Source organism: Palaemon carinicauda, chromosome 33 (assembly GCF_036898095.1).
Source record: "Palaemon carinicauda isolate YSFRI2023 chromosome 33, ASM3689809v2, whole genome shotgun sequence".
Taxonomy (NCBI): domain Eukaryota; kingdom Metazoa; phylum Arthropoda; class Malacostraca; order Decapoda; family Palaemonidae; genus Palaemon; species Palaemon carinicauda.
In genome coordinates, this window is record NC_090757.1 from 20,664,327 (window position 1) to 20,678,574 (window position 14,248).

General features: G+C 37.6%; 1 long non-coding RNA gene across 1 annotated transcript in view; it reads left to right on the forward strand.

Moving 5' to 3' along the window:
• The first annotated feature begins 737 nt into the window (after positions 1-737).
• Positions 738-14,248, forward strand: part of LOC137626084 (uncharacterized) — a 71,086-nt gene continuing 57,575 nt past the window's right edge. The window contains exons 1-2 of the long non-coding RNA XR_011040981.1: positions 738-863; positions 4,249-4,355. This is a non-coding gene — a long non-coding RNA (uncharacterized lncRNA). The remainder of the gene's footprint in view (positions 864-4,248; positions 4,356-14,248) is intronic.

Consider the following 14,248-nt stretch of genomic DNA (forward strand, 5'->3'; position numbering starts at 1 on the left):
TCTCTTCTCAGTATTTAACGTCACAATTGGATATAGAATAACTCCAATTAAAAGTCATTATATTTTCTAATATATTCTTCTTATATTGCAATGATACGATAGTGCATGTCTTGCACAAAATACCTTCTTTGGATATACAAAGTTGCAAGATAGTATCAAATATGTTTTATAAGCCATAACACCAAAGTCTTTTTTGCCACGCCACCATCAGTATTCTGAAAATGCTTTTTCACTTGTTTTACCAAACAAGATGACTAGAACCCCTTCATGAGTTTTAAATTTACAGTCAAATAAAATTTTGTTGTACTTGTTTACCAAAGAATATGTTTTATATGAAAGAATTTTAAAGCTCAGACAATAGTTTTTTTTTTTTTTTTTTTAACGAATGATCCTTATAAGCAGTTTTAACTTATTTATATTATCAGTTTTCATTTTAACAATTGAATAAAATCCTGACTATTAGTTAAACTAATTTTATTTTTTAATATATTCGTCCTATATTACTGTATCCAGAAAACATTGAACATTGTTAAACCATTTAATAGAATATACGAATTATATTCTTATTATTATTAGAAAAACTAAGGGTGAATTAATGAAAAAAAAGACTATAAAATATCTTGAGATTATACTATGAAGAGTTACTTAAGTTAAATTTATATATTATAAAGAATACTCTCAAAATACGTCCCAAGATTACGAGAGGAGCCGCTGTAAAGAAGAAGCTGAAAGGTGGAAAAGTTCGAATCTGGAACAACATGGCCACCGCTTACATGGACTCAGTCAGACGGCCACACAAATACCGTATTTCCGACGTTTTATGATTAGTTTTATCCCTCTTTCGACGCCAAAAATTGCATGATGTAAGTGATATCATAATCTGGTTTTATTGTAGTGTATTACAGGGCAATGTAACCTAGTTAAATGCTTTATTTATCAAAGGTGTCCATCATGTTCGGGCTGAAGTGTCAAATGAAACTAGCCATTTTTAATTAATGTAAAATATCCAGTGGGAAGGAACCCTATTTGGCCACGGGTTCATTATTAGTTACTTCTCATAAGTTCATTTCTATTGCTCAATAGGCTATTTCTACTTTTATTGTTGGTAGGCTTAGTTTTAATTAGGGTATATACGCCTATGATATTCAGCTGTTAAGGTAAACAAATGTTCCCGTTTCATATAGCAAATGTTTTCTTGCTTTCTGCATTAAAATATAGAATTATTAATTTTTTTTTATTATGAATTTTGATACAATATAACATATTTGATTTCATTTGGGTTTGCCTCCAAATGTTTGTATGTGGAGAACCCTCTGTATTAAAAAAAAAAACTTTTTATTAAAATTCTAATTATAATTAATTGCTAAGCTATAACCCTAGTGGGAAAAGCAGGATGCTATAAACCCAGGGGCTCCAACAGGGAAAAATACCCCAGTGAGGAAAGGAAATAAGGAAAAATTGAATATTTTAAGGTATTTATAAAGTATGTTACTGTTAGGGGTATAGAAAAAACATTGGTAGTAGCATAGAATGTCGACTGATTGCCGTTGTGCCAGAGTTGTAATAAGTCGAGAGGATTTCCTAACCCAAGGCACGCCCACCTAACCCTACATAGATTGCCAAGTCTTTTAGCCTAGTGAATATGTCCTAACCTACTGTAGGGTACTCCCTACCTAACCTTACTTCATTTGCCGTGTGTCCTTTACCATAAGGGATCGCTGAAAAGGGTTAATATTAGAAATGATAGAAAGACATTAATTAGTAGTAAGGGTAGAATGTAAACGGTGTTGGGGCAGAAACTGAAGACACCTCTCATTTCATTCTTTACTGTCCAGACCTTCTACAGGGTTGCTGTGGCCTGTGTGGTAACGTCCCTGACTGGTGAACTGGAAAAGCGAAATTGAACTGATATTTTAATTTCTAGCCAAAATACATGAACCATATATTTTTCCTACTCTCTATATTGTGTTTTATGCATTTCTAACTTTGATTATTGGGGCAAACCACCCATCCCTGTTTTTGGACCCTCTTTGTACAAAGACAATTACAGGGGACACCAGTCAGAAACCTGGTTTTGGGGGGGTGTGAGGAAAGGCCAAAAATGAGTGATTTGCAGCAATAATAAAGGTCGGAAATACAAAATAAACACAAGATGACCAGTTGGAATAATATAAGGTTCATGTAAGTGGATGATAATTAAAAGTATCACAATTTTCTATGATTCACTTATGCCCTTCTAATGGTTTTTGGTTGGCCGTGGTTCACTTTGCTTGCAAATAGGTGTAATCTCACTGCTCCTATGTTCTGGCAAGCGGCACACGGATGTGCTGTGGACACTACCCCCTGGGTCACTTTCGGTTATTATTTATATGGTATGTTTTGAACAGGAACAGCAATGTTGTACATTTTAGGGAGCAAAATTATAAAAATTGAATAATTGTCGTCACCAAAATCAAAGATTTTGCGAAGGTTATGGATTCCCTCCGGCGTCATTTGTTTCTGAGCAATTTTACACAAAGTTTGGTTCCAATTTTGACCAAAGTTTGTAGTTGTGTTGGGTAGTACTCAAGGAGGAATTTGTAACATTTTGGATAAAGTAGAGGTACACAGCAGTACTGTACTTTGAAATAATCACAATGTTAATTGCTTGACAAATAATTTGTTTGTGAACAACATTGAACAAAATCTACACAACTAATTTCAACAAACATCAATGGATATGTGGGGTATGATCCAAGGACGAATCCATTAGGTGTTGAAGAAAATACGTCAAAGTATAAGGACGCAGTGGAGTTAGAGCAAAGCAAGACTGCATGGCAAAGGCATGCTCTTTACCAAGTGCCCATTTAGTTAAATACTTAAGTAGATGAATTTACAATAAATTCCTGTAATACTGTAGATTCAATGTCCCTCTGGGGAGACATCCTCTTGTACCAGATGGAACTGAAAGGAGGGGATGAAGAATGGTCATTTACAACAACATCCAGGTCATGACTTAGCGGGCATTTAAAAGCAGATACAGTACCATTAAAAAAATACTTTTTCAAGCTACCGTATGTCATTGTCTGTAAGTAAATATTACTTGGTATGAAACTGAGTGGCGGAAGTAAACTGTTGAATAAATCGCTGCTCTAGTGTTAAGATTTGTAAATGACATCTGGGTAGGTGTGTCAGTTAAGTTTGAATATTAAATCGATGAAAGTGTGTCTGCAGTGCATTGAATGATGTTAAAATTAACCTCTGTAGTTAAATGCTCAAAAAGGATATGACCTTTTTCTCACCTCTGCCAACAAAGTTTGAAAGGTTATGTTTTAGCCCCTGTTTGTGTGTGCTTCCTGGCCACAATTTTAATCTTAGAATAATAAAACTAGCAGGGATTAACTTGAATGTAAAATCCTGAAAATGATTTAGTTTTGGAAATTCAAGGTCACAGTCAAGCAAAATGTCCAATTCTCGTAATCAGCCATAAGTTTGGACATCGTTGTCACAGGTACTTCAAACTTGATTCATTGTTGAGTGTATGAAAATCCACACCAATTGATACATGTTAAGGTCCAAGGTCAAGGTCGAGAGATAAGCTGCTGCGGCGGAGGTCTGCGCTCTACTGAGGGTCCCTTTAATTTTACCTCTGTTCTGCATTCCTTTATCCATCTGAGTGTTGAATAAAAGGTTTTTGCTGTAGGAACAGTCCTTTATAATTATGCCTGATTTTACTCATCTCTGATGTAGGCATTTACTCAATTTATATAGAAAATGGCAACGATTATTTTCTACATTTTCTTAGGTTACAACTCTACTGCTATTTTACGACCATTGTTCTCTAGTCTTGGGTAATGCTATAGCCTCAGTACCATGGTCTTCCACTGTCTTGGGTTAAAGTTCTCTTGCTTGAGGGTACATTCGGGCACACTATTCTATCTTATTTCTCTTTCTCTTGTTTTCTTTTAAGTTTTTATAAGTTTTTATTTTTATATAGGAGATATTTATTTTAATATTACTGTTCTTTAAATATTTTATTTTTCCTTGTTTCCTTTTCTCACGGGGCTATTTTCCTTTTCAATACAGTAGTGACTAAATTTTATAGTACTAAATGTGTGCTTTTAACAAGTGAAAGATAGGTTTCAATATTATTGGAAGTTAACAGAGGATATATCTTGCTTTTTGTCACATTCAAAGTTTTAATGAATCTTATGTGAACCTGTTTTAAAATTGATGACAGATGTCTAATATCTTCAAATTGTTTTTTAGAAATGGCATGAGTAAGGGCCCAGGAAGCCACCTCCAACAGCATACTACCAAGGGCAGATCATTGCTTCAAGAAACTGAGCCTACATAATGGATCTTAACATAAAGTGGTGAGTTTATTACCTTCAGGCAGTAGTGGTGGTCCCCCAGGAAGACACAAAAGGATTTCAAATAAAGATAAATCAATATGTAACAAGTGAGCAAGTCCTGAAAGCGGACATGGTCCTCGTAGAGGACATACCTCCGCCAAGGTGACCTAGAGCGCCATATGTCCTAGAATCATGAATTGATGTGACTTCGACCTTCACATGACCTTGACCTTCACGTGACCTTCAAGTGACCTTGACCTTCACGTGACCTTGACCTTCACATGACCTTGGCTTCAAGTGACCTTGATCTTCAAATGTACTTGACCTTCACGTGACCTTGACCTTCAGGTGACCTTGACCTTCACGTGACCTTGACCTTCACGTGACCTTGACCTTCAAGTGACCTGCTTGACTTTTGACCTTCAAGTGATCTTTGTTCATTTGCCACTGATACTTAATATGACATTGATATAATGCACCAATATGACCTTGACCTTTGACCTTTATAAATTTGAACATCACCCATAGGTTGCGCCTGGACTAGGACTTCCCTGTTGGCTTATGCAAAAGTCAGTGCTTTATTTCTGTCTCTTGATATGGCCACTTATGTCATAGTGACACCAGTGACCCCTGTGACCTTGACCTTGGGGTGACCTTGACCAAAATTTAATCAGTTCTTCCATACACATTGGGGAACTACTTGGCCAAGTTTGAAGTGATTCCGTGTAGAAATGTGGCCTCTACGTTGTCCACAGACAGACAGACAAACAGAGAAACAAACAAACAAACAAACAAACAAACAAACAAACCGAACCGAAAACATAACCTCCTGGCGGAGGTAATTAAAACCAATTTCTGAGGCTGGTTTTTCCTTCAAGTATTTTGTGTCTCCTGGATGGTGACTTCTGCATGTGGAAACCTGGCGGTGGTACATATTAAAGGATTTCGGTTCCTTTAATGTAACTGTAGCATGTGGCACCACGTCTGATGAAGGTTTTATCTTTAATATTTTTCATCACGATGTCAGATATTTGATAAAGGACTACTAGGTTGTTGTAACTTTTAATGCTTTGGTAGTAAAGTGTAATATATTACATAAATTATGATTATAAAGTTTTAAACATAAGACTTACCTGGTAGTTATATATATATATATATATATATATATATATATATATATATATATATATATATATATATATATATATATATATATATATATATATATATATATATATATATATATATATGTAGCTATACGTCCCTGACGTCCGGCAGAAATGTCAAAACTTGCGGCAATCGCAGATTGGGTAGCCAGGTGTACCACCTGCGAGCCCTTAGCGAGGTACCTGGAACCATTCCATGATTCCTCAGATCTTCCCTGCTGCTCACGCTGGCAACATCGTTGGATTTTTCACTCGCTGTAACCTGCATAGTTGTAGTTATCTTGGTGATGTACAATTTACTGTTGGCTTTCGCTAGTTTGGTTTTATTTTAACTGCGAGTAGTGGTTGGGTTATGATCAATATGTTCATAACTTGAAAGGGGTAGGATTAGGAGTTTTTTCCACCCATTGAAAAAATAATGAACCTACTCTTAAAAACATGATGGCGGTAGGTAAACACTCCGCCAACTCTATGACGTCACACAAATGATGTAAACTACGTAGTTACTACGTAGTATGACTTGCATTTTCATTTCTTTTTCGATGCAGAGAATGGAAAGTAAAACTCTACTTACAAACTGAAAGTAGTTAAGTTTTTATAATATAAAAGGAATATATTATTTTTTAAGAATATAATTGTCCTATTAGTGTTCTTTATTTAGATAATCATCGATCTATTTTCGGAGTTTAAATAAACTAGCATACAGTTAAAGTTATGCTACGCAGTTCTCAGTCAATCGATACAGTATCAAAAATTTCTTTGTATCGTTATTTATGAAAAGTAAAATTCTACTTAAAAACCAAAGTTCTTATAATATAAAAGGACTAAAGTAGGCCCCCGCCATACGACATTAATCCGTTCCGGAGTTGGTATCGTATGGTGAAAATGTAGTATGGCAGGTAATAGAATAGCTAATGTGTGAAAAACCCCTGGTGAAAACATTGAAAATTAGTATGTAACAAAATACAATACAGTAGTGTAGCAAGCACTGTACTACAGTATACTTATATATAATATACATGTAGTGTACAGTATATAATTAAATAACATGTACAGGATAGATAAAAATTATATACTGTACAGTACTGTAAAGGAAAAATTAAATCTTATTTACCTTTGGAGTGACGTGACTTGAGCTGGTAGTGGGTGGAGGCCGGAGGGGGGGGGAGGAGACGGTAGCTATAAAAAAAATATCAATGCTAATTATGTTATGTACACTTAATAATAAATCTATTCTTACTATTAAACACTTAAAATTAAAAGTTCATTTTTTTTTATTATTTTCGTCATTTGAAGTTTTTTTTTATTTTATTTTTAGAACTTGGAAAATTACTCCTCTTTTTTTTTTTTTTTTTTTTTAATAGAATCTCTATTATTGTCTTTGCTTTCTGACACTTTTCTTTTGGAGAAATATCTATCCAAAGAAGCCTGTTTCTGACGATTCCTCAACATATTTCTAAAATGACTCATACACTTGTCATTAACACTCTGTATAAGATGATGTGTGAAGTTTTTCTGGGTGTTTGTTTTCAATGAAACTCGTAAGGTTTTCATACCAACCGATAGCTTCCTTTATTTCTGACGATGTCGGCAAAGATGGCGCTCGCCTTGTGCGAAATTACCAATTGTGTGAGTGTATCATCAGCGATTTCCTTCTCTTTAATCCACAGAAGGAGGAGTCTCTCCATCTCATCGTTGATTGAGGTCCTTCCACTGGCAAGGACAGTCATGCCTTTAGAAGACTTACTTGCTTTAATGGCTTCCTTATTCCTGATAATTGTACTAATCATAGATTGGTTACGGCCATACGTACTAGCGAGGGTAACGATGCGCATGCCTTCTTCATACTGTATTTCTTTATGATATCCAGCTTCATTTCCATAGTTATCTTCTTACTTCTGCCTTTAACATCACTAGCAATCTTGGGACCTATGGCTAACGAATTAGTTATAATTAAGTACTAAAATGCACAAAAAATACGATATCGCAAGCACTCTCACGAGATTCTGAACCTAGCGCGTATGACAAAGAGAGAGAGAGAGGTAGCATCTCTCTCATGCATTGTGGGAGGGATTTCCGCCAATAGTGTATCGGCATCTTAGTGACACCGTGACGCCGACCAATAGCAGACCAGCTTCTTAGTGACGTATGAGCGTGGTGATGAGCTAGTGACTCGCACAATCGTATGTGTAGAAACCGCCAAGTTTGAGTTTTGGAATTCGATGCCATAAGGTGGGGAAAATGTCGTAACGAGGGGACGAAAAAACATCGTATTCCACACCGTAACGTGAAAAAAACGTAAGCTGAGGACACCGTATCCCGGGGGTCCACTGTATATTACAGTGGAACCTTAACATACGAATTTAATTCGTTCCATTACCCTCGTTGTATATCAAAACAGTTGTATCTCGAAGCATTTTTTCCCCTTTAAAATAATGTAATATGTATTAATTCGTTCTAGCGCTATGAAACCACACCAAAACACAGCTAAATTACATATGATATACACAATTTATACACAAATAAACGAGTAATAACACACAATGATATAATAACATAGTATTGTGATAAATGATGATAAATTTAATAAAATCTATAAAAAAGAATAAAGGAATTCTACTTACCACAACGAAAGATGACGTGAGGCCAGCAGGAGGAGGAGGTAGGGAGGGGTGGCAGGGAACGATTTTTTTTTTCTTTTTATTTACAAATGTAGACTAATAACTACGTAATAAACACAAATGAAATAACATTGCTAAACTAATTTTTATTTATTTGTTTTTTAATTACGTAAACACTTACTCATCATCACCTTCATGTCTGGCCGGTTTGGCGTCGCTTTCCTGACTTTCATCACTTGCAGGTCTGGGCCTATCGTGCCAACTCTTTGGGTGGTTTTTATTTTTCGCATTTTTATTGATCTTCACTTTTCTAGCATTCATTCGTAATTTTTATCTAATTAATCATTCTGAACGCCTTCTTATCCCTCTTTCCGCGTATTCCCATTCCTGTTTTTCATTCCTTCTCGCATTTCCCAAATTCATTGATTTCGATAATTTATTTGATTTAGCATATATTTAGTTTAGCGAATGTGCTACCGCAAGGTCCAGACAATCTGAACAACTGCACGCGCGCTACCGCCTCCCCCTGTCTCATCTCTCTGTCATTTTGTTTCGTCCTTGTTTCTCACTGACGTTTTACTTAACTGTATCCAATAATATTGCATTTAATATTCACATTTTAGTATCGTATTTATGATTAAAAACGTAGCGAATTATAATCTTATGCATTGTTTACATTCAAATCAGCTGATCAACCCTTCCTAGTCCGTCGTCAACCTCAATTTTCGGATCAAATAATTCCCTTATTGATAAGACATGCTACCTCCGATGGACGATATTTTATAGTTTTTAGCTCTGTGATGCTTGACTATATAGCGTCAAAAGAGATTTAACGAAGAAAATAAAGATTTCATTTATTACAGAGAGAGAGAGAGAGAGAGAGAGAGAGAGAGAGAGAGAGAGAGAGAGAGAGAGAGAGAGAGAGAGAGAGAGAGAGAATCATTCTTATTTCTCTCTCTCGCTAAATATTCTATTTCGATTTGGAAGTATTATTGCATTTTCGAGGTCATTTTCTTGGGTTTTTTCTTATCATCTGCTTTGTCTTTAGCTTTGGGACCCATGGTAAATAATAAAATAGTCAAAATAACACAAAAAATAGGCAGAAATACAACGAACTACACAACGAAGTGTTAAGGATGCAGCAACAACAAATAAACAGACCGAACGCCATCTATCGGTCGCCTATAGAACTATCACATCGCAAAATCGTATCTCAAATATTTCATTGTATATCAAAGCATATATTTTCAAAAATTTTCTGTTGTATCTCAAAGCATTCGTATATTAGGACAATCGTATGTCAAGGTTCCACTGTATTTTTAAGAATATATTTGTCCTATTAGCTATTAGTATACTTTATTTGGAGAATCATCAATCTATTTTCAGAGTTCAAATAAAACTAGTGTACAGTTAAAGTTACGCTACATTGTTCTCAGACAATCAATACAGTCTCACAAATTACTTTGCATCGTTATTTTTGTTTTCGATTAGGGATTTCTAATATTAATCAATAACCTATTGAATTCTCATTCAAGCCCTTGGCGGAAGATTAATATCTCCGCAGCGGGCAGGTCTAATTAATATATTACATTTAATGTACTTTCTTTTTATAAGGTAAAATGCTTACATGTCTCTCCTTTGTTCTTATGTGAAAGAGTATTAAGAAATGCAATTTTAAATATAAAACTTACCCGCTGGTTATATAATGGCTAAAGTCCCTGACGCCTCGTCAGGAAATTCAAAATCTCGTGCGCGGCTTAGCGCAGATATGCCAGGTGTACCCCAGCGCCCTCGCGGTACAACAAGTAGAACTATACTCAACCAATTCAGATTTTCTCTTCCGCCATAGCTGGCTGTACTATTGGAAATTCTCTCTCATTTTCTTACTCTGAACGTTTTTTGGTGATGTATTAATGTTTTTGAGTTTTGGCTTTCGCATATTTGTTTTATTTGATCTGTGATCACATATTTATAACTTGAAAGGTAGGGTTAGAAGGTTTTTCAGCCTATTTTAAACCTCACGAAAGCATAGGGGTGAAATGTAAACATTTCGGCCATTGATGACGTCACAGCCTCTTCCGTAGGCTAAAAGTCTGTCTTGCTTTTTACAAAGAATATAAGTGAATATGCTTTTAGAGTATTAATTTATAAATTAAATTAAAAGAATTATTTTGAGAAAATTTTATCCTTTTTTAGTTTTCTTTAGATAATCTTCTATCTGTTTGCAAAGGTTAACTAGCATTCAGTTTATTTTTGTTACGCAGTAGTCAGTATCGTTACGATGTTACAATATATTGTAGCGATTTTATGAATAGTAATTTCTTCTTACTTCTCAAGTTTTAAGTTGTACTATATAAAGGGAACATTTTATTTTGCAATTACTGTAGTTGGTCCTTTCAGTATTTTTTCCTTAGTCAGAGATGAAAGGAAGTTACAGTTCAGTCTATTTTATACGATGCAGTATTCTTTACAATTGTCGTAGCGCACGATTCTATGCATCGTTGTTGCCTTGGTGGTTTTCGGAATACTAAAATTGTTCGTATATTATCTGTAGATGTTCCAATGATGCGAGTGATGATTTGTCTTTTATTGGAACCCCTTAATTTAAGGGTTTATTTTAATTTATAAATATATCTATTAAGGTAATATTTGATTTTTAATATTTTTTTTACATTTATATGGGATTCGGTACTTCTGCATTCCCATTCAAACAATTGTCCAGTGACAGAATTATAAGTCTCTCCCTATGGAGTTCATTTCGTTTGAGAGAGCGTATACTTTGGTTTTCAGGTAATTATAAAACTATCTTTGTGCCAAAGAGTAAAGTGAAAATTTTTTAGTGATAAATTGTGCAGTGAATTTTATTCAGTGGAGAGTGCTTCTATTTGGACCTGTCGTTATCCTAGCCTTAGACCTCTGTCGAGCTCCCGGACCCAGGGGAAAAGTTAAGTCGAACAGCGAAAGGAATCGAGAGGGTAACCTGGCGTTACAGTCTTTTAAGACCCAAACTGAAGTCCTCTCGAGCGTTTTCTGTCGATCACCAAAACGCTCACCCTCGCTATAGATAAAGTGAGGTATTAGTGTTTTCAAAGGTGGTAAGCTGAAAACAAAATTAGATTCGTTTTGCGTGTGTTACTTTTCATGCAGCGCAGACGCAGTGCGGCCACCTTCACCTGATGAGTGTCGTCTCTCGACAGTGGCAAGCGCTATGGATCGGCGAAGATAATGCTGAATACATTTTGCCTAAGGTTGATCCTTGATCTTTGTAGTTAGGCATGAAACAGCATCTATCTTCGTTTATGCAGTCTTTTCAGCCTGCCGTTAACAGTGCAGTTGAGTGTCTCGATTCAGGTCTTTGACACGGTCACACAGGCGACGTGTCTTTAACAGTGAGGACTCGTTGTCGCACAGGCGGCCTACCAACCGCAATGTTCAATGGTGGGAGAAAGTGGATGCTTTACTTCGATTACCTGCTCAACGCAAACCTACTGCTCATAACGCCTAGTATCAGTCTATACAGACGCGCCGACGTTCGCCAGGCAGCAGAGCTGGCGAAGCGGCAACGGAAACGGAATGTCAACGGAATGCAGCGAAGCGCCACGTCAGTGTGGACGCTTCAGCATCAGTGTGGACGCTTCAGCGCCAGTGTGGACGCTTCAGCGCCAGTGAGGACGCTTCAGCGCCAGTGTGGACGCTTCAGCGCCAGTGTGGACGCTTCAGCGCCAGTGTGGACGCTTCAGCGTCAATGTGGACGCTTTAGCGTCGGGGTGGACGCTTCGCTACCTATGACAATAGACTTTGATGTCTACCTGACCATGAACGTGTAATGTTGGGTTATTGTTGCTCCAGGCGCTATATTAAGAAATAAATCTTAACTAGAAAGATATTATATTCTTGGACCAAGGCCTGCTGGGCTAACTCTTGGTTGGGAGAACTAGAATTAAAACCTCATAAGTATTGAGGTCTGAATCCAGAATCATAAGGAGTGGATTCCTAAGAATCAAAACTTCTCTTCATAGGATAGTGTAAAAGGAAGAGAATAACTTTCAGAAACTCAGAGGGTTTTCTAAAGAGTTTCCCTCATATTTTTTACCTGCTACTCCTCGTCCCGACTTCAGAGTTATCGCTAGTTGAGTTGGTGTCGCGATTTATTTTATTTTTATTACTAGCCAGCTACAACCCTAGTTGGGAAAGCAAGATGCTTTAACCCAAAGGGCTTCTTTAGGGAACGATGGCCCAGTAATTTAATGGTAAAATAAATAAATAACCATTAAATAATTCTCAAAAAATAACGAACCTTTCTGTAGAGATTGATACAGCGCCTGCAGCTGCAACAGCAGAAAGGGCATTAGAACGTAAAAGTATATCTCCCACCACGGGCAGCTCTTTTTATGATTTAATGTATTATGTTTTTAAACCGCTCTTGTTAGTGACTCGTAAACATAGCGCAGTGCTCTGGAGGTGGTGTTTGTTCGTGTTCACCTTGCCCTTAGTCCTATATCTCTTCCTTACGTTCCAACCCTTGGGAGAAGGAAGATCGGTAGGCTGAGGTTCTTCGCGAACTTTGTGCATTAAACGTTTGTTCCGCCGAGCGATATTGTTGATGCAGTCCAAGACGTTCTTTCTTTACTGTGGAATGATGAAAGTAATGCTCTTTTCTTCGCCTATGATTGGCGAGCTATGACATCACAACCATGTGACATAGTATCTTCAAAAGAGCGAAGTTGGAATGTCTTGAAGCGATCAGTTCGTCATCGCTATGGTATCATGGATCTTGTAACTGTTTTCTGCGTACTGTAATAGAATGCAGTTCCCTGACGAGAATGACGTTTTACGTTTTCCCTGTCTACCAGACTAGGAAGTTACTCGTCATGTATGCATGCAAACAGAACTTACCCTCGCAGCAGACGTGTTTTGATGCTTAAACAGGAAGCAGTCGAGTGTGTTTTTTCTTCTGCGAGAGAAGCGGAAGTCAGACGAGTCACATACAATCCTAGCTCTTCCTCTGAAATCTGACCCACTTTCAGGGAGGAAAGACTTTGTCCTCATCGAAGGATGCAAAACCTAGACTTGGTAGTCACCAATCAATATGTCCAAGACCTTTCAGGAGTCGTATGTTTTCTATTAACTTATCCTGCAGTATCTAACGTTCGCCGGAAGTTTTTCTTTTCGGAAGAAGGCGATGTGTCAGCACCAGAATCGTGTAAGACACATAGTTCTTCGGGGGAAAAGGTGTTCAGTTTGCTTCTGTTCACACTTTTTCTCCTCCCCCAGTTTGGGGAAAGGTCTATTACTTTCTTCTGAGATCTAGCGACTACTGTTGACGGTATATCACAGCATTGGATACGTTCAGTTCGTGCACAAGGCGCGCTTGAAATGTCATAGGGACTCTCCCAGGTCCCTCACAGGACTGCGGTTGATGTTCTCTCCTGGCCTTCGCCCATGCTTGAGTGACACACTCGCTACCCTGCGAGTGTAGATTTGGTCTGAGCTAAAAGAGGTCTATTTCATCTGTGAATAGCGTTTACGATTCTCGGGGGGGAGAAAATTTTCTCCTAAAGAGTCTAAGGACTACCATAGATCAAAGAAATGGTTTTCCGATTAGTGTCAGAAGGCATAGCTCTCCTATGCTTAGTAACGCTTCCTCGCAGAGATATGCTCGTGTTACGAGAAGCTTTAGAGCGGGTGCTTGTAGCAGTCTGGTCCCTCTCTTACGACAGACGCCACGCATACAGAAACGCAAGTTCTGGTCTCTCCTTCACACAGTCACAGATGCAGACGCCAGTCTGGTCGTATGTTGGACGCTGACAGTCAAAGTTGATCCTTCCAACAAGTTGTCCCATATTCGCGGTCTGCGGAACGCCCGACTATCACTCATGCGGACGCATGCTACACGCGGGCAACTCTCGGCAATCAGTTCCGTCTTTCCGTCAACTACCGGACGCGATGCTGTCACCTCCACGCAGCACTCTGTAGATTTACAACAAGCGGGACACACATACAGCGCTTTATCCACACGACAAGGTGAACGCATACAGCACGCTGACTCCTTACGGCAATGCAAGCACATGTGAAATTATGGTCACATGCTAGACGCATACAGTCAAGTCTTTTTTCTCACAGCAGT